This window comes from Phascolarctos cinereus, unplaced genomic scaffold (assembly GCF_003287225.1).
Source record: "Phascolarctos cinereus isolate Bilbo 61053 unplaced genomic scaffold, phaCin_HiC Scaffold_7;HRSCAF=346, whole genome shotgun sequence".
In the NCBI taxonomy this organism is placed as follows: Eukaryota; Metazoa; Chordata; class Mammalia; order Diprotodontia; family Phascolarctidae; genus Phascolarctos; species Phascolarctos cinereus.
Genome location: NW_027556180.1, coordinates 138,628,365 through 138,650,760, shown reverse-complemented (window position 1 = coordinate 138,650,760; position 22,396 = coordinate 138,628,365).

Sequence of the window (22,396 nt, the reverse complement as noted above, 5' to 3'; positions counted from 1 at the left end):
ACAAGTATTTTTTAATAATATGATGAAATTTTAGTGAAGCAACAGAATAACTTGCATGCATATTTTTATGATAAAAATTGGCACACTATGGCCTTATAATTAGAAAACATGAATTATCAGTATGTAATTCCCAAGAAGAGTGCTATAACTGATGTTCTGTGGGATAAAACAGGTCTTTTAAAAACTAATTACTTTAAGTAGGATTAAATTTCAGGGATTTAAAAAAATTCCTTCTTAAATTTCTACAACTGAATTTGAGTGCAATTCCTAAGAGTGTTTTTCTTTTAAGAAAAATATAACTCAGCAACTTATTGTTATGCTTCATGACTTTTTTCTACTTAGAAGAAATATAATATATATATATATATATATATACACACACATATATATGTATATATATATATATGTGTATATATGTATATATATGTATGTGTGTGGTGGATAGATAGATAGATAGATAGATAGATAGATACACAGATATATAGATACACAAAATCAGTCAACATTAATTGTCCCCTCTGGCAAAGCTGTTGGAAGATAGCAAATAAGTCTGAAGATGAGAGTATTCTGTCATTTCTGGGTCATACATACAACCTTTGAATAGACTACAGTTGCTAATGTTTTCCTTCTTAATATCTCTCATTCAATGAATAATTAAAAAATTTAAATGTTTATAATCTATAACTCATTAACAAATACCCTTGCTAGTAAGCAATTCTATACCACAACAGTCTCAACTGAGTTTGCTGGAAAGATGACAATGTTCACGATTAAGAATTTATATAGGGGCAGCTAGGTGGTGCAGTGGATAGAGCACCAGCCCTGGATTCAGGAGGACCTCAGTTCAAATCCTGCCTCAGACACATAACACTTGCTAGCTGTGTGACCCTGGGCAAGTCACTTAACCCCATTGCCTAGCTTAAAAAAATTTATATAGCTGGAGTTGTTGGTAAGACTAAGTGTTATGAGATGGCATTATTTCATGGGCAAATTATCCATCCAATAATTAGAAAAAAAAAAGAGAGGATACTTTATAGGATATGGGTTGCTATATTATGCTTCTCTTTTTTATGTGGATGTCATTTATAATTACTTAAGGTAATAGGCTTTAGGGTCACCTTTTTCAGAAAGATGCATGTCAGAGACGTTCAATGTCTATTCTATTTTCTTTCATATTAAGTAAAAATGAGATTTTTCCTGTGACTCAATTGTGCTCCATTGCCATGGGAAAGTTGAAATAATTATTTATTACTGTAAGGATATTACTTTCATGTTATTTCATAGAACACAATCTAATCCAATCCAACATGCATTCAACATTTATTACTTTTTTTTTTTAACATAAGACACTCTTCTAGGCTCTAGAAACACAAATATAACATAAATACTAGCATCTCCCTTTAACAAACTTACATTTTATTCTTATAGCATGTGAACACAAAGGAATATGAATGAAGATTTAAGCTGGAGAGAAAGCATATAATATTTAGCTGAAAATAATTTGGCAGAAAAACAAAAGCTTTCATTTAGGAGTTGATGGATATATGGATTCATTAAGTTATATAGGAGATAAATAATGAGGAAATACATTCAAGAAATGTGAGACTCATGGATAAAAGTATTTATTGCAACTCTTTTATTTTTGGTGGCAAAGAATTGGAAATTGTGGAGATACTCATCAGTTAGAAAATAGCCAAACAATTTATGGCATATGAATGCAGTAAAATAATATTGCTCAATAAAAAAAAAAATGACGAGCATGTGGACTTCAGAAAAACCTGAAAAGACATACAAGAACACTTGCTGCGAGAAGTGAGCATAATGCGGAGCATATTGTACATAGTAATAGCAACATTGTGCAATGATCAACTATGAGCAATACAATTAAGAAAATTCCAAAAGACTCATGATGGAAAATGTTATCCACATTCGGTAAAAGAAATATAGAGTCTGAAAGCTGATCAAAGCATAATATTTCCATTTTTTGTTTTGTTTTGTTTTGTTTTTTCTTTATTGTGGTTTTCCCTTTTGTTCTGATTCTTTTTTCACATGACTAATGTGGAAATATGTTTAACATGATTGTACATGTATAACCTCTATTAGATTGCTTGATATCTTCAGAAAGGGAGAGAGAAGGGAGGGAGAAAATTTTGGAACTCAAAATTTTACAGAATGAGTGTTGAAAACTGTCCTTACATGTAATTTGAAAAAAAAAAATAACTACTATTATGGGTAAGTCTAAAAAAAAGTATGGGACAATTTATGCAAGGCAAAAAGCCACAAGATTAAATTCCAACTTCATAAACCAGGAGGTAGGACACTTGGCCTGGAATGTAGAACTTAAGAAGGTGACCAATATCTAATTCCCCAGAAAAGGAAGGGTAAGGCCAGGTTCTGAAGGGTGTTGAATTACAAAATGTGGAAACAATATTTTGCTCTAGAAATAATAAGGAACCATTGAGGTGCTTGAGCAAGATGGTGACGTGGTGAGAAATTTGCTCTAAGAAGATTATTTTATTTTTAATATATAGAATAAAACAAACATTTTTATAACTATATAATAATATAGTGTAATATATTATATATAATATATAATAGATTATTATATGATGCAGAGCATGAATTAGAAAAGAGAGAGATTGATACAAAGTAATTCAAGTATTCACACAAACCAACATATTCTCCAGGACTCTTCAAATAAAGGTTAACCACAATCAAATCAGGGTAATAAAACTTTAAAAAATTCCATATCCTGTTCCAGCAACCTGATAATTACTCTGTAATTAATTTTTGTTAGTATAAATGTGTGAAGTGTCCAATAATTACATACAGGAATGTAATCAATAATATTATGTGACAATCAAAGAAGATACTATTTTTTCTACCATTATACAGTTTTCATCATACATAACTATATTTTCATTGAGATAAGTAACAGTCCTATTATATTAAGATCTTGGGGGTCATATTTTAAATCTAGTGTCCATGTTTGGATTCAGAATTTCAATGGGAAATTGAAAAAATAGAATTCATCCAGAGGACTATCAGAATGGATAGTAGTCTAGGTTACTCTCAGAGAAGAACAAACAGAGGGCATTAAACTTGTCTGAAGAAAGACAGGATTTAGTTGGGTTTCTTAAGGAGTTCCCTATTTTTATAGAGTTCTCTTTCTTATTCTTTGAACACTACAAATTTAAAATAAAATGAAAACAAACATTCAAGGGAAACAAACAAACAAAAAAACCCCTCTCTTCCAGCAATTGAAGGGGTAACATTTGGAAAATGGATTAAACTTGCTCTGCTTGCTCCTAGAAGTCAACATTAAAAACAATGAGTGGAACATTTAGGGACACTCATTTAAATTCAACATATTGTAGAGTTTAATCAAACTGAAGAAATTGTCTTGTGGGTTAAAAAGCTCACTTTTACTGTAATTCCTCAGAGATAGGTATATTATAAACAGAATCAATGAATTACATATCTGTTAAACAGAATGACCTCAAGTCCCTTCCAACTTCAAGATTCCATTACTCTTTTCTACTATTGATTTTTTTCTCCACTTATTTGAATTGTATTAGAAGTTTTATAACAACTATTACTTAAAATGTTAGTAAATCTGAAATAATCCCTTGTGAATAATTATTTTTTCCCTATTATATTACTCCTATAGGGATTGGAGTATTTAAGTATTCCAAAACAACATTGTGTTTACGAAAGATTTTCAAGTATATAGAAAATAAAAATTATTTGATAAATTAAAACAAAAGAAAAAATATGAATAAAAATGATTCTTTGAGTGAATTAGAAACATTTAGGGATTTATGAATAAAATTTGTTATTTCTTTATTGAGTACTTTGTTTTTCCAGAGTTACATGTGAAAACAATTTTTTTTAGATTTGTTTTCCAAATTTTCTCCCTTCCTCCCTTTCCATCCCCCTGCCCCATTGAGAAGGCAAGCAATTTGATACAAATTATATGTGAGTAGTCATGCAAAATATATCCATAATAGGCATGTGGAGAAAGAAAACAGACAAAACAAACTCAAGAAAAATAAAGAAAGCAAAAAGAAAAGGTTATGCTTCAATTTCTATTCATACAACTTCATTTCTTTCTCTGGGGATAGATAGCATTTTTTTACCATAAGCCTTCAGAGTTGTCCTGGATCACTTTATTTCAAGAATAGTTAAGTCAATCACAGCTGATTATCTTAAATTATTGTTGTACCTTTGTGTACAGGATATTTCATGTTGCAATGGCCCATGCAAATCGTTCTGAGAGCATTCTACTTATCATTTTTTATATTACAATAGCATTCATCATAATCACATACTGCAACTTGTCAGCCATTCCCTAATTGATGGGCATCCCCTCAATTTCTAATTTTTTGTCCCCAGAAAAGAGATGCTATAAAACAATTTTGTACGTATAGATACTTTTCCTTTTTGTTTTGTTTATGTTTTTGTCTGTTTTGGGACACAGATATAGTAGTGGTATTGTGAGGTCAAAGGATACACATGGTTTTATAACCCTTTGTGCGTAGTTCCAAATTGCTCTACAGAGTGGTTGAAGAAGTTCACAACCCCACCAACCATGCATTAATATCTCATTTTTCCTACATCCACTCCAACATTTGTTGTTTACCTTTTCTGTCCTATTTGCCAATCTAATAGGTATGAGGTGGTACCTCAGAATTGTTTAATTTACATTTCTCCAATAGATAGTGAGTTAGAAATTTTTTTTTTCATGTGGCTATAGGTAGCTTTAATTACTTCATGAGAAAGCTGATTATGTCTTTTGGTCATTTATGAATAGAGTAATGGCTCTTTTTTTTTTTTAATAAATTTTACTCAGTTTTCTGTAAGTTTGAGAAATGAAGCTTTCATCATGGACACTTGCTTCAAAATTTTTTTCACACTTTCTATTGCTAACTTTATTTCCATCCATCTGATTCCTCCCTGCCCCCAAGTTTCTTCTTTTTCTCTCTTTCCTTTCACTCGTTCCCTCCTCAAAAGTGTTTTGCTTCTAACTATCCCCACCACCAATCAGCCTTCCCTTCAATCACCACCTCCCCCACTTCTGTTATCCCCTTACTCCCCTACTTTCCTGCAGGGTAACATAGATTACTATACCCAATTTTGTGTTTACATAATTCTCATTTTGAGCCAGTTTTCATGAGAGTAAGGTTAACTCACTCCTCCTCAACTCCTCAACTCCTCCCTCTTTCCCTTCACTATAAAAGCTTCATCTTGCCTCTTTTATGTCAGATGATTTGCCCCATTCTAACTCTCTCTTTCTCTCAATATATTCCTCTCTCACCCCTAAATTTTATTTTTTTTAAGTATCATCCATGTATTTTCAACACATCCTGTGACTATGTATGTATGTATGTATGTATGTATGTATATATATATATATATATATATATATATATATATATATATATATATATATATATATACTCCTAACTACCTTAATAATAAGAAAAGTCTAATGAGGTACAAATATCATTTTCTCATGTAAGAATGTAAACAGTTTAAACATATCAAGTCACTTGTAATTTTCCTTTCCCGTTAACCTTTTTGTGTTCTCTTGAGTTGTATTTGAAAGTCAAATTTCCTATTCAGCTCTGGTCATTTCATCAATAATGGTTGAAAGTCCACCTTTTTTCTCATTGAATATTCAATTTCCCCCTAAAGGATTGTACTTAGCTTTGCTGGGTAGGTGATTCTTGGTTGTAATCCTAGCTCCTTTGCCCTCTAGAATATCATATTCCACATCATCCAGTCCTTTAATGAAGAAGCTGCTAAATCTTGTGTTACCCTGACTGTGGCTCCACAATATTTGAATTATTTCTTTCTGGTTGTTTCCAATAGTTTCTCCTTGACCTAGCAGCTCTGTAATTTGAATGTAATGTTCCTGGCAGTTTTCATTTTGGGATCTGTTTTAGAAGATGACGTAGAAGAAGAAGATTCTTTCCATTTCTATTTTACCTTCTGATTCTAGAATATCAGAGTGATTTTTCTTAATAAATTTTTGAAAGATGATGTCTAGGCTCTTTTTTTTTTTATCATGGCTCTCAGGTAGTCCAATAATCTTTAACTTATTTCTCCTGGATCTATTTTCCAGACCAGTTGTTTTTCCAATGAGATATTTCACATTGACTTCAATTTTTTTCATTCTTTTGGTTTTGTTTTATTTTATTTCTCATGAAGTCATTAGATTCCATTTGCTCCATTCCAATTTGTATGGAATTATGTTCTTTAGTGAGCTTTTGGACCTCCTTTTCTTTTTGGCCAGTTCTGTTTTTTAAGGCATTTTTCTCCTCATTGACTTTTTGGACTTCATTGTGTTTGTTCTACTCTATTTTTCAAGGTGTATTTTCTTCAGTATTTTTGGGGTCTCCTTTACCAAGTTGTTGACAGTTTTTTCATGATTTTCTTGCATCAGTCTCATTTCTTTTCCAAATTTTTCCTCTACCAGTATTCATTTTCAAAATAATTTTTGAGCTCTTCCATGACTTGAGACCAATTTCTATTTTTCTTGGAGGCTTTGGATGTAGGGGCTTTGGCTTTGCTATATTCTTCTGAGGGTATATTTCTTCCTTGTGACCATAATAACTTTTTATAGTAAGGTATTTTTTCCTATTGTTTGCTCCTTCTCCTCCTCTACTACTGATTTTTAACTGTTTGCTAAAGTAGGCCTGTGCTTCCATGGTGGAGGGTGCAATGTCCCAAACTTCACGTGTTTTGTGCAACTGTTTTCATAGATACTTCTAGGGATCTGTGTGTTTTCAGTTCTTCCAAGGTGTTATGCTGTAAAGAGAATTGTTTATTAATCTCCTGGTCTGTGCACTGCTCGGTGAGTGACAACAACCATTTTTTTTTTTATGCCCTGGATTTAGTTTTCGTTTTGTTTTGCTAGGCAATGGGGTTAAGTGATGTACTCAGGGTTACACAGCTAGTAAGTGTTATGTGTCTGAGGTCAGGTTTGAACTGAGGTTCTCTTGAATCCAGGGCCAGTGCTCTATCCACTGCACCACTTAACTGCCCCTTATGCCCTGGAATTTTGAGGAAGTACCCATTCCACTGTGGCTACAAGCTCTGCTATGCTAATGCACCTCCTTGCCCTGGGACTGACACCCAGGACTACAACCTGGATTCAAGTATGGGCAAAGCAACAGTCCTGCCTCAGTGTTTACAAAAACACTCCCATGCAATATCTTTCTATCTAGTTGTTCAACCTCCTCACCACCTGTGTGCTGAGAGCTTGAGAAGTAGCTACCGCTATTGCTGCTGTGATTCAGTCACTCCCATGGCCTGCTCCTTCTTTGTTGTGTCCAAGGCTGTGGTGGCTGTGCTGAACTGCACTCCACTCTCACCCAGGAGTGATAGACCTTTCCTGCTTACCTTCTAAGCTGTCTTTGGTGTCTGTGGGCTGAGAAGTCTAGAAATTGGCACTCCTGCCAGTTATTCTGTCACCTGGAGGCCTGTTCTGGGCTTGCTGGGGCCCAGTCTTCACTGGCTTGGATGGACTGTGTTCCTTTCTCAGCCTGGTGGAATAAACCTTCCCTCTGACTTTCCAAGTTGTCATGGTCTGGAAATTTGTTTCACTCCATCTGTTCGTGGGTCCTGCTGCTATAGAATTTGTTTAGAGTCATTTTTTAAAAGGCATTTGGAGGAATTTATGGGAGAGCACAGGCAAGTCCCTCCCTTTACTCCACCATATTTGCTCCACCTCAGGAATAACAATTGTTAATTATTACTCAGATCATTATTGACTCAGAGCACTTATTTCACAATTCTACTTTAAAGTAATGATGAAAAATTCAGTATAAGACATCAAGATATTAAATTATATTTAGTTTTTTTGCATCTCATTCTCAAAGCCAGATTTTGTTACAAATTTCTAGTTAGTAAAGTATAATAGTAAATTGTAATACATATGTGACACACATAATCATTGTATGTATGTGTATATCGTATGCACACATGTATGTATATATGTGTATATATACATACATATATACATATGTGCGTGTGTATATATACATATATATGTGTATATATGTGTGTGTATATATATACATATATATATATACATATATATATATGGAGAGAGAGAGAGAGAGAGAGAGAGCGAGAGAGAGAGAGAGAGAGAGATACTTATATATAATATAGCATGGACATACACAACAAGGCAACATGCATACATATATGAACACACTTTAAAATCTCAATTTTTCTCCTTAATAAAGTGGCATGCCTAGGATTTAAGTTTTCTAACCATTAAAATATAAATTTCAATCCAAACATCAACTATTAAAAGTTTTGAGTGGTAGCAGAAATACTAGTAGAATACCAGTAGAAAGATGTAATATTTGAATGATTCATAGGAAAGTTAAGCAATAGTTGAGAAAGACTGTCATCTGTTAGCCCATATTAGATGACTTTTTAGTTCAAGGTTTTGTGTGGGTCCACAGATTTTACTGAGAATTAAGCCATAAAACTATCACAGGTCACTACTTCCACAGTATTCATTAAATTGCCTTGGGTATAAGACACTTAAGCAAATGTGAAAACACGTGAAGGAGATTTACTGAGTGCTATGTACCTATGATTTCTTGATGTTGGGAAGTAGTCTCAAGGAAGCACAACCATAGCACAAAGGAAAAATCTTCCTGGAATGAGAGAAATCTAGCCACATAGCTTCCTACCACCAAAGGCTTCTGCAGAGTTTTTCTTTCTTATTCTCTTTGTATTTCATTGCTATTCAGTACTCTAAAAGGCCTCGTACAAAGATCAACAGAAGCTGTAGTTTACAATTTCTCTCCTACTTAAATATGTAGGATTTAGTACAATTATATTTTGATTGAAATAGCAGGCAACATTTTGTTAACAAATGAATTTGCACTTGTTCCCTTACTCCTTAGCACTTTTTTCAAATTGCCTGTCTGTGCTAACCAGTGTCTATGCTGGAATCTGAAAAAACACCAAGAAAGAGATGCACTAATGCCTTAAAAGTGGGTGATAATTTTTTTTTGGTGGGTGGGGGTATGAGCAAACACTTTTTCAGATGGTCAGATATTAGTTAATATTTGGGGGGGGGAGGAAAGCTATGCAAACCAGGAAGAGTAGAAAAGGAAAGAGAATATTCCAGGAATTGGAGAGAATGAAAAATCATGAACGTGTTAGATAAATGTTTTGTGTGAGAAATAGCAAAGAGGTCAGCATCAATGAATCATAAATTCTGTGGAGGGAAGTAAGATGTAGGAAGATTAGAAAGGTAGGAGGGGACCAGATTGTAAAAACTATTTTCTCACTTAAATATTAGTTTACTTTTAATATTATTTTCTTTTTCTACATTGAGTTCCAAATACTTTTACTCTCCCCCATAACTCCTCCACCCACTGAGGTGGCAAGTAAAATTATTATCTTATGCATGTGGAAAGACTTATTTCCATACTAATCATAATAACAAAAAGCAAAAAGAAAGAAAAAAATACTTCAGTTTACACTTAGCATTCATCCGTTCTCTCTAGAGGTTAATAGCATTTTTTTTTAAAATATGATGAGTCTTTTGGAATTGTCTTGGATCATTGCATTAATCAGAATAGCCAAGTCTTTCACACTTGATCATCATTATACTATCGCTGTTACTGGGCAAAACATCTCTCAGTTCTTCACCTTTCCAGTTTGAATCAGTTCATAAATGTCTTGCCATGCTTCCCCCCAAAAAAAAACCTTCCTCATCATTTCTAATATCTCAATAGTCCTCCATCACAATCATGTAGCACAATTTCTTAGGCCCTTCCTCAATGATGACCATCCCTTCAATGTCCAATTTTTCATTTTTTAAAAATTTATTTTATTAATTTATTTTGATTTATCAACAATCACTTCCATATGCTTTTGAGTTTAAAGTTTTTCTCCCCCTTTCTTCCCACCACCCTCCCCAAGACAGTGCCCAATCTGATATAGGCTATACATTTACATTTCTACTAAGCATATTTTCATATTAGTGATATTGTAAGTAAAAATTAAAACCAATAGGAGGAACATCAGAAAGAGGAAACAAAACTCCACAGAAGAGGAAAAAAAGAAAGCAATTCAACTTCCATAGTTCTTTCTTTGGATGTGGATAGCATTTTCCATCAGGAGCCCTCTTATGTCTTAGATCCTTGTATTGCTGACAAAGGTTATGTTTATCAATATTAGTCACTGCACAACTTGGGCTGTTATTGTGTACAGTGTTCTCTTGGTTCTGCTCACTTCCCTCAGCATCAGATCATACAAGTCTTTCCATGTTTTTCTGAAGTTAACCTGTTCATCATTTCTTATAGCACAATAGTATCCCATTACATTCATACACCACAACTTGTTCAGCCATTCCCCAATTGATGGGCATCCTCTCCATTTCCAATTCTTTGCCACTGCAAAAAGAGCTGGTATAAATATTTTTGTACATGTGGGTCCTTTTCCCATTTTTATGATCTCTTCGGGATACAGACCTAGAACTGCTATTGCTGGGTCAAAGGGTATGCACATTTTTACAGTCCTTTGGGCATAATTCCAAATTGTTCTCCAAAATGGTTGAATCATTTCACAAGTCCACCAACAGTGAATTAGTGTTCCAATTTTGCCACATCTTCTTCAACATTTATCATTTTACTGTTTTGTCATTTGGCCAATCTGATAGGTATGATGTGGTCCCTCAGAGTTGTTTTGATTTGCATTTCCCTAATCAATAATGATTTAGAGCATTTTTTCATATGACTATAGATGGCTTTAATTTCTTCATCTGATGACTGTCTATTCATATCATTTGACCATTTATCAGTTGGGGAATGGCTTGTATTCTTATAAATTTGACTTAATTCTCTGTAAATTTAAAAGTGAGGCCCTTATCAGAGATGCTGGTTGTAAAAATTCTTTCCCAATTTTCTACCTTCCTTCTAATCTTAGTTGCATTGGCTTTCTTTGTGCAAAAAACTTTTTAATTTAATGTAATCAAAGTTTTCCATTTTGTTTTTCATAATATTCTCTATTTCCTGTTTGGTCATGAGTTCTTATGTTCTCCATAGATCTGATAAGTAAACTATTCCTTGCTCTCCCAATTTGCTTATATTATCAGCCTTTATATCTAATTCGTGAATCCATTTTGACTTTATTTTGGTATATGGTGTGAGATTTGGGTCTATGCCTAGTTTCTGCCATACTCTTTTCCAGTTTTCCCAGTAGATTTTTTTTTCAAAGAGTGGGTTCTTATCCCAGAAGCTGGGGTCTTTGGGTTTATCAAATAATAGATTACTGTCATCATTGACCACTGTGTCTTGCATATCTAACCTATTCCACTGATTCGCCACTCTATTTCTTAGGCAGTACCAAGCAGTTTTGATGATTGCTGCTTTATAATACAATTTAAAATCTGGAATTGCCAGGCCACCTTCCCCCTGCTTTTCTTTTCATTAGTTCCCCTGATATTCTGGACCTTTAGTTCTTCCAAATGAATTTTGTTATTATTTTTTCTAACTCTATAAAATAACATTTTGGTAGTTTGTTTGGCATGGCATTGAATAAGTAAATTAGCTTAGGCAGAATTTTCATTTTTATTGTATTTGCTTGGCCTACCCATAAGCAACTAATTTTTTCAGATCTGATTTTATTTGTATGAAAAGTGTTTTGTAATTGTGTTCATAGAGTTCCTGGGTTCAATTTCTAACTTTTCATCACCATAGAAAGAGCTTCTATAAATATTTTTGCACAAATAAGTTTTACCTTTTTTTCTTTTATCTCTTTGGAACACAAACATAGTAGTGGTATTGCTGTTTCAAAGGGTATGCACAGTTTCATAACCCTATGGGCATGTGCCCAAATTCTTCTCCAGAGTGGTTGGACTCAATCACAACTTCACTGTAAGTTTATTAGTCTTCTTACTTATCTTCGTCTTCTCCAGCATTTCTCATTTCTAAAAAGTGAGAGGTGGTAAATAACAGTTTTATTTGACTTTCTCAAATAAATAGTAATTGTGGACATTTTTATGTGGCTAAATAAAGCTTTGATTTCTTCTTTTGAAAACTTACTGTCCATACACCTTGACATTTTTTTTTAATTAAGGATTTTTTAAAAAAATTTGCCTCAGTTCACTATATTTTTAAGAAATAAGGCCTTTATCTGAAAAAAAATAATATACTTAAAATATGTATTGTAAAAAATATACTTAATTGTCTATGGTACATTTACTAAAATGTAGTTTCCTTGATTATTTATTTTAAATAGCTGAATTTTTTTGCCTTTGCTTTGTCTGAGATCATGAGTGATACCCCTGCTACTTAAGCAGAAGTTAAAAGATTCTGCTCCAGTCCTTAATTTTAGCTCTAGGTGTATCTTTCTGATTTGTCTCATAAATAAAATATTGTTGGATTCTGTCTTCTAATCCATTCTTCAATCCACTGCCATTTTATGGGAAAGCTGATATCATTCACATTCATGATTATAATTAGTGTATTTTACTCCATTCTCTGTTCTTTTGTTTTTCCTTCTCTCTCTTTTTATCCTGTCCCTCCTCAAATGTGTTTTGTGGGGGACAGAGGCAAGATGGAGAGAAATTCAAGGATTAATATGATAGAACAGGAATATGATGAATGTTGGGGTGGATATGGGAAAATTGAGACACTGATGCACTGCTGGTGAAATTGTATATTGATTCAAACATGCTGTAGAGCAATTTGTAACTATGCCAAAACCATACATAACCTTTAACCAAGCAATACTACAGCTAGGTGTGTATCCCAAAGAGATAAAAAAGGAAAAGAACCTATATGTACAAAAGAATTTATAGCTGCTTTTTTAATGGTGGCAATGAATTATAAATTAATAGTTTACATATGAATTAGGGAGTAGCTGAACAAATTGTTGAGTACGATTATGATAAAATATGATTGTGCTGTAAGACATGATTGGCAAGGTGCTCTCAGAAAAAAAAAAACCTGGAAACATATGAACTGATACAAAATGATATGAGCAAAAACAGAAGAACATTGTACACAATAACAGCAATATTATGTGACAATCAACTGTGAATGAAAGCTATTCTTAGCAATACAATGATTCAAGACAATTTCAAGGAACTCATGATGAGCAATTCTATCCATCTCCTGAGAAAGAACTGATGGAGTCTGAATGCAGATCAAAGAAATTTTTTTGACTTTATTTTTCCTTTTTAAAAACATTTCCGTAATAGTCATGTTGTGAAAGAAAATAGAGCAAAAAATACTCAAGAAAAGTAAAGTTAAAAACAATATGTTTCCATCTATATTCAGACACCATCAGTTCTTTCTCTGGGGATAGATAGCATTTTCCATTTTACGCCCTTCAAAGTTGTCTGAGATCATTACATTGCTGAGAATAGCTAAACCACTCACAGCTGATCATTTCACAATATTGCTGTTACTTTGTACACAGTACATTTCAATTTGTATCAGCTCATGCAATTCTTTTCAGATTTTTCTGAGAGCATCTTGCCAAGCACATCCTATAGCATAATCATATTCCATCACAATCATATAAAACTTGTCCAGCTACTCTCCAGTTGATAGACACTCCCTCAGTTTCTGATTTTTTGACTTCAAGAAAGAGTTGCTATAAATATACTTGTACACAAATGTATTTTTCATTTTTTAAAGTTTTTTTTTGGAATTCAGGCCTGGTAGTGGTATTTGTAATTCAAAGAGTATTCATGGTTTTATAGCACTTTAGGCAAAGTTCCATATTGCTCTACAGAATGGTTGAATCAATTCACAACCTCACCAACAGTGCATTTATGTCTCATTTTATCCCATCTTCTCTCCAACATTGGTCATTTTTTCTGCACTATTAGATAATATAAGTGTGAGGTGGTAACTTAGAGTTGTTTTAATTTGCATTTCACTAATCAATACTAAATAAGAACTTTTTTTCATATGGGTATAGATAGCTTTGGTTACTTGATCTGACAATTGTTCATATTTTTGATTATCTGTTGGGGAATAGCTTTTATTTTTTTTAGAAATTTGACTCTTTTTTTTTTTTTTTTGCTTTTTGATAGCAATTAGGATTAATTGACTTGCCCAGGGTCATGCAGCTAGTACATGTTGTATGTTGTGTGTCTGAGAGCAGATTTGAACTCAGGTCCTCCTGATTTCAAGGCCAGAGTGCTATCCACTGTGCCACTTAGCTGCCCCTCACTTTTCTATATGTTTGAGAGATGAGGCCTTTATAAGAGAAATTTAGTTTCTTTTTATCACAGTTACTATTGCTAACTATATTTCCCTCCATCCTGTTCTCCCTCCTTTTAATTCAATTCTCTCTTTCCTTTCACCCTTTCCCTCCTCAAAAGTGTTTTCCTTGTGACAACCCTCCCCCAATCAGCTTTCCTTTCTATCACCCTCCACTTCTTTTATCCCTTCCCCTCAAACTTTTCTATAGTGTAAGATAGATTTCTATATCCAATTATGCAAGATGATTTATCCCATTCGGCCTCTCTTTAGCTTTCTCCCAGTATATTCCTCTCAACCCTTAATTTTATTTCTTTAGATATCATCTCTTCATATTCAACTTACAACTGTGCCCTCTGTCTGTATATACTATTTTAACTACCTTAATTATGAGAAAAGTCTTATGAGTTACAAGTATCATCTTCAGATGTAGGAATATGAACAGTTTAACTTCATTTAATTCCTTGTGATTGCTCTTTCTTGTTTACCTTTTTATGCTCCTCTTAAGTCCTGTATTTAAAAGTCAACTTTTCTAATCAGCTCTGTTCTTTTCATCAAGAATGCATGAAAGTCCTCCATTTCATTGAATGTCTATTTTTTTCCCCCTGAAAGATTAGACTCAGTTTTCCTTGGTAGGTGATTCTTGGTTGTAGTCATAGCTCCTTTGCCCTCTAGAATATCATATTCCAAGCCTTTGAATCTTTCGTATAGGTAAACTAATAGTCCTACCTCAGTGGTAGCAAAGAGACCTCTGTAATATCCTTCTAACCAGTTGTTTGACCCTGTTACTGTCTGTGGACTGAGAGCTCCACAAGCAGCTGCTGTTGCTGTTGATTCTTTCACTCCCAAGACCTGCTCCTGGTTTGCTGGGGCTGATCCTGTGCTGGCAGGGCCTGCATTCACCCAGGTGAGACAGACCTTTCCTGCTGTTGTTCTAAGTTGTCTTTGTAGTCCATGGACTCAGGAAATTACCACTGTTGTCACTGATTCACTTGCCCTGAAGCCTGCTTCTGGTTTCCTGGGGCCTGGTCTGTGCTGGTGATGTCTGAGCTGGACTGTACTCCTCTACCACCCTGGTTCAAAAGACCTTTTTTGCCAACTTTTGAAGTTGTTTTCAGCTGGAAATTTTTTCACTCTGTATTTTTGTGGTATCTGGTGTTCTAGAATTTGTTTAGAGTAATTATTTAAAGGTATTTGGAGGAGTTTGAGGAGAGCTCAAGAGAGTTCCTGCCTTTATTTGGCAATCTTGGCTCCACTTTTCCTTTTTTTTTGTTGTTTAGTTCATTTATTTTTTGTTCTGTGTTTCCTTCACAATATGACTAACATTGAAATATGTTTTATAAGATTGCATATGTATAACTTATGTCAAATTACTTGCATCTTAAATGGTGGGTGGAGAAGGAACAAGAGAATGTGGAACTCAACATTTTTTTAAAAAAAGTTAAACATTGTTTTTCATGTAATTTGGGAAAGATAAAATTATAAAGCATTCAAAAAGCTTTGAAAAAAAGGTCTGGTTTGCTTCTGACCACTACCTCCCTTAATCCACCATAACTTTTATCACTGTGCTCCATATTTCTTATCTTCTCCCCCTCCTATTTCCTTTTAAGTAAGATATATATGTGTATATATATCTATCTATATGTATATATATATATATATATATATATATATATATATATATATGTATATATATCTATCTATATGTATATATACATAGATATACATGTATATATATGTATATATATACATATATAGATAGATAGAGATATAGATAGATATATATATACATATATATATGTCTCTCTCTCTCTCTCTCTCTCTCTCTATATATATATATATATATATACACAACTCAATGTGTATATATACATCTTCCCTTTTTGAACCAATTCTAAAAAGAGCGAGATTGAAGCATTGTCCATGCCTTTCCATTTTCCCCTCCAAACTCTTCCTTGAATTGGCCTATTCATGTGAGAAAATTTTCCCAATTAAACCTCTCCCTTATCCAATTCTTCCAGAGCATCTGTCTTTCTCACTTCATTTTTTTGGGGTGTGGAGATCATTCCACCATAACTGACACACATTCATACCCTCTGTCTGTGCAGACTCCTTCTAACTGCCCTAATATTGATAAAGTTCTAAGAGTTATGTGTATCAACTTCACATATAGGAATGCAAACAGTTAAACTTTACTGAATCTCTTATGATTCCTCTTCCAGAGTTACCTTTTTGTTTTTCTCTTCAGTCTTACATTTGCATGTAAAATATACATGTAATGTTGATATTTTTTATCAGGAATGCCTGAAAGTCTTCTATTTTATTAAATATCCTTGAAGGAATATACTCAGATTTTCTGGTTAGGTTGTTCTTGGTTGTAAACCTAGTCCCCTTGTCTTCTGGAATATCATATCCCAAGTCCTTTGCTCTTTACACACTGAAGTTGCTAAGTCTTGAGTATTTCTGATTATGAATTATATTTGAATGATTGCTTTATGGATACTTGAAGTAGTTTCTTTTTTAATAGGAACTCTGTTATTTGGCTATAATATTCTTTGGAATTTACATGTGGGGATCTCTTTCAGGAGGCAATTAATGGATTCTATTAATTTCTTTTTTACTATTTATATCTAGGATATTGGGTTAGTTTTCAATTATAATTTATGGAAATATGATTTCTAGGAATTTTTTAAATTTTGATTTTTAAATAGTTCAATAATTCTCAATTTATCTCTCTTCAATCTATTTTCCAAATCAGTCATTTTTCTGATGAGATATTTCACATTTTCTCCTTTTCTTTCTTTTTTGTACTTTGATTCATTTTTTTCAGTGTCTTTTAAGGTTGGTAGCATCCTCTAGTCCAATTTTATTTTTTTAAGAATTATTTTACTTAGACTTCTGCTTCCTGGAGCCAAGATGGCAGAACAAGAAGTAAGTCGCTCTTACCCTCCCTTATTAACCTCTGAGAGCCCAGAAAATAATGCCCCAGGAAAACCCTTGAACAGCTGTACCAGAAGAAAGACAGCAGCAGTGCAGTAGACCAGGTAGTTTGAAGGATTAAGGGGAAAGGCCCCTCTTGCCTTGGGGGAAGGGGAACAGTACCAAATGAGAGGTGTTCTAGCAAACTAGCAGAAAGCCCCACCCCAGAATAACAGGAGGAGATTCTGAAACTCAGATGGTAGAGCAGGCAAACAACAACACCTGGGCCTCTGAGTGCCTCAGTGAGGGCTGGGGAACGATGGAAACCAGCTTGGAAAACCACCAGAGGCCTCAGCATTCTACAGAAACAGACTCTCCCAGTTCCTCGGCAATACTGAGAGAAGCAGCCCTCCAAGGGGCCCCAGGCAGATAAACATCCTGCCACATACATCTGAAAGAAACTGAAGGAAGCAAAAGGAAGGAAAGGCCTGAGTAAGCAGGCAATCTCCAGAAGCCACACTACTCAATCCTACCCCTAGAGTTACAGGGTTGCTGATTCCAGCTTAACACCAGGTAAGCTGCCAGAACCCCACAACTTCCAACTGCCAGCATCAGAGGCCCCGGCACACAAAGACAGTGACCAGGCCCTACGCTCCCAACATAAGAAGCTTTGGTCAGTGCCCTGTGCTCCACAGCAGGAGAGATAAACCTCCTTAAAGGCCAGAAAATAAGCAAACACCATGAGCAAAAACAAATGTATGATAGATTCCTATTATGGGAAGAGTAAAGATCAAGGCAGACATTGGGAAAAGGACAATATTGTCAACAAACCCACATCTGGAACCTCAGAAGGAAACTGGTCTGAAGGTTAAAAAGCCTTCTTAGAAGAGCTGAAAAAGGATTTTAAAAGTCAAATGAGAGAGGTAGAAGAAAAAAATGGGAAAAGGAATGAGAGATATGCAAAAGAGTGTCAATAGCTTGGAAAAGAAAGGAAAAAAAATAACTGTAGAAAACAAGTCCTTATAAAATACAATTGGCTAGCTGGAAAGGAAGTACAAAATCTAAGAGAAGAAAACAATTTGTTAAAAATTAGAATTGAGGGGGACTTGCAGCTAGGTGGCACAGTGGACAAAGCACCGGCCCTGAAGTCAGGAGGACCTGAGTCCAAATCAGAGTTCAGACCAAATACTTGACACTTACTAGCTGTGTGACCCTGGGCAAATCACTTAACCCCAATCTCCTAAAAAAAAGTAAAAATTAGAATTGGGCAAATGGAAGCTAATGACTCTATGAGAGAGCAAGAATCAGTCAAACAGAAAAAAAAGAATGAAAAGATAGATGAAAATGTAAAATACCTCACTGATAATACAACTGACCTGGAAAATCAATACAGGAGAGAAAATTTAGAAATTATTGGTCCACCTGAAAATCACAATGAAAAAAAGACCCTGGACAGTATGTTTCAGGAAATCATAAAGGAAAACTGCCCTGAGGTGCTTGAATCAGAGGGTAAAATAGCTATAGAAAGAATCCACCAATAACATCCTGAAAGAGATCCCAAATTGAAAATGTCAAGGAGTATAGTAGCTAAATTCCAAAATTACCAGGTCAAAGAGAAAATACTGCAAGTAGCCAGAAAGAAATAATTTAAATATCATGGAACCACAGTCAGGATTATACAGGATCTCGCAGCTTCTGCATTAAAGACCGTAGGGTATGGAATATGATATTCTCTAAGGCAAAGGATCTTGGATTACAACCAAGGATCAACTACCCAGCAAAAATTGGCATGATCTTTAGGCGAGGAGATGGATATTCAATGAAATAGGGGCCTTCCAAACCTTCCTGATGAAAAGACCACAGCCTAACAGAAATTTTGATCTTCAAATACAAGACTCAAGAGACATAAAAAGGTAAATGGGACAGAAAGAAACAACATGTTTTTAATAAGGGCCAACTGTTTATATCCCTACAAGGGAAGATAACACTTATAACCCTTGAGAACAGTATTTTTTAATTTTTTTTTTATTTTTGACATACATTTTTAAAATTTTGGGTTACAAATTTTGTCCCTTTCTCCCTCCCCACCCACCCTCATTGAAAAGACAAGCATCTCAATACAGGCTATAGATGTGTAGTCATACAAAACATTTCCATAGTACTCCTGTTGTGAAAAGCTAAGTATATTCCCCTTCATCCTATCCTACCCCCCATTTATTCTATTCTCTCTTTTGACCCTGTCCATCCTCAGAAGTGTTTGCTTTTGATTATCCTATCCCCAAATCTGCCCTCCTATCAATCAAGCCCCTGGTCTCCTGCCCCCTTCTCCCCCTTATTTTCCTATAGGGTAAGATGGATTTCCATACTCCATTACCTATGTTTTTCCTGCCTTAAGCCAAATCCTATCAGAATAAGATCCACTCCTTCCCTCTCACCTTCCCCCCATTTCCCCTCCACTGCAAAAGCCTTTTCTCATCTGTTTCATGTGAGATAATTTACCCCATTCTACTTCTCCCTTTCTCATTCTCCCAGTATAATCTTCTCTCACCCCTTAATCTTATTTTCCAGATATCACCCCTTCATCTTCAACTCACCCTATGACATCTATCTATATATGTATACATATGTATATTTTTTTTCCCCTCTCACTACCCTAATACTGACAAAGGACTCATGAGTTACAAATATCATCTTTCCCTGCAGGAATATAAACAGTTCGACCTTAATAAGTTTCTTATGATTTCTCTTTCCTGTTTACCTTTTCCAGTTCCACTTGAGCCTTGCATTTTAAAGTCAAATTTTCTATTCAGATATGGTCTTTTCCTCAGGAACATTTGAAAGTCACCTATTTCACTGACTGAATGTTTTTTCCCCTGAAGGATTATACTCAGTTTTGCTAGGTAGATGATTCCTGGTTGTAGTCCTATCTCCTTTGCCCTCTGGAATATCATACTCCATGCCCTCTGCTCCCTTAATGTAGAAGCTGCTAACCCTTGTGTTATCCTGATTGTGTTTCCACAATACTTGAATTGTTTCTTTCTGGCTGCTTGCAGTATTTTCTCCTTGACCTGGGAATTCTGGAATTTAGCTACAATATTCCTAGGAGTTTTCCTTTGGGGATCTCTTTCAAGAGATGATTGGTGCATTCTTTCCATTTCTATTTTGCCACCTGATTCTAAAATATCTGGGCAGTTTTCCTTGATAATTTCTTGAAAGATGATGTCTAGTCTCTTTTTTTGATCATGGCCTTCAGATAGTCCAATAATTTTTTAGTTCTCCCTCCTGGATCTGTTTTCCAGATTAGTTGTTTTTCCAATTATAGTTCACATTCTCTTCTATTTTTTCATTCTTTTGGATTAGTATTACAATGCCTTGATTTCTCAAATTGTCCTTAGCTACCAATTGCTCCTTTCTAATTTTTAAGGAAGTGTTTTCTTTTTTTTTTAACTTAATTTAATTTAATTTAATTTTAATTTTTTTTTCCATATGCTTTTGAATTGAAAATTTTTTCTCCCTTTTTCTCCCCCCACCCTCCCCAAGACAGCACACAATCTGACATAGGCTTTACATTTACATACCCATTAAACATATTTTCACATTAGTGAAGTTGTAAGTAAAAATTAAAACCAATAGGAGGAACCATCAGAAAGATGAAACAAAATTCAACTTAAGGTAAAAATAAGTGAGAGCAATTCGACTTCCATAGTTCTTTCTTTGGATGTGGACAGCATTTTCCATCCCGAGGCCTCTGGAGATGTCTTAGATCCTCGTAATGCTGAGAAGGGTTCAGTTTAACATTCTTAGTCATTGCATAACGTGGCTGCAATTGTATACAAAGTCCTCTGGGTTCTGCTCACTTCACTCATCATCAGACCATATAAGTCTTCCCAGGTTTTTCTGAAGTCAGCCTGTTCATCATTTCTTATAGAACAATAGTATTCCATTACATTCATGTACCACAACTTGCTCAGCCATTCCGCAATTGATGGGCATCCTCTCAATTTCCAATTCTTTGCCACCACAAAAAGAGCTGCTATGAATATTTTTGTACACGTGGGTCCTTTTCCCATTTGTTTGATCTCTTTGGGATATGGCCCTAGAAGTGCTATTGCTGGATCAAAGGGTATGCACATTTTTGTAGCCCTTTCGGCATACTTCCAAATAGTTCTCCAAAATGGTTGAATCATTTCACAACTCCACCAACAATGTATTAGCGTTCCAATTTTCCCACATCCTCTCCAACATTTATCATTTTCCTGTTTTGTCATGTTGGCCAATCTGATATGTGTGATGTGGTAACTCAGAGTTGTTTTGATTCGCATTTCTCTAATCAATAATAATTTAGAGCATTTTTTCATATGACTATAGATGGCTTTAATTTCTTCATCTGAGAACTACCTGTTCATATCCTTTGACCATTTATCAATTGGGGAATGGCTTGTGATCTTATAAATTTGTCTTAATTCTCTATATATTTTAGAAATGAGGCCTTTATCAGAAAGACTGGTTATAAAAATTCTTTCCCAATTTTCTACCTTCCTTCTAATCTTAGCTGTGTTGGCTGTGTTTGTGCAAAAACTTTTCAATTTAATGTAATCAAAATGATCCATTTTGCTTTTCATAATGTTCTCTATCTCCTGTTTGGTCATGAATTCTTCTGTTCTCCATAGATCTGATAGGTAAATTATTCCTTGTTCTCCCATTTTACTTATGGTATCAGCCTTTATATCTAAGTCCTGAACCCATTTTGACTTTATTTTGGTATATGGTGTGAGATTTGGGTCTATGCCTAGTTTCTGCCATACTCTTTTCCAGTTTTCCCAGCAGTTTTTTTCAAAGAGTGGGTTCTTATTAGGGAAGTGTTTTCTTCAGTAAGCTTTTGGACCTCCTTTTCCATTTGGCCAATTTTGCTTTTTAGGGCATTCTTCTCCTCACTGGCTTTTTGGACCTCTTTTGCCATTTGGGTTAGGCTATTTCTTAAGGTGTTATTTTCTTCAGTATTTTTTTGGGGTCTCCTTTAGCACTCACTCTAAGTTTTTCCTCTGCTTCTCTTACTTGATTCTCAAAATCCTTTTTGAGTTCTTCCAATGCCTGGAACCAAGTCATATTTTTCTTGGAGGCTTTGGATATAAGAGCTTTGTTTTGTTGATTTCTTCTGGTTTCATGTTTTGATCTTCTTTGTCATCAAAGTAAGATAATATAGTCTCACTCTTTTTTCACTGCTT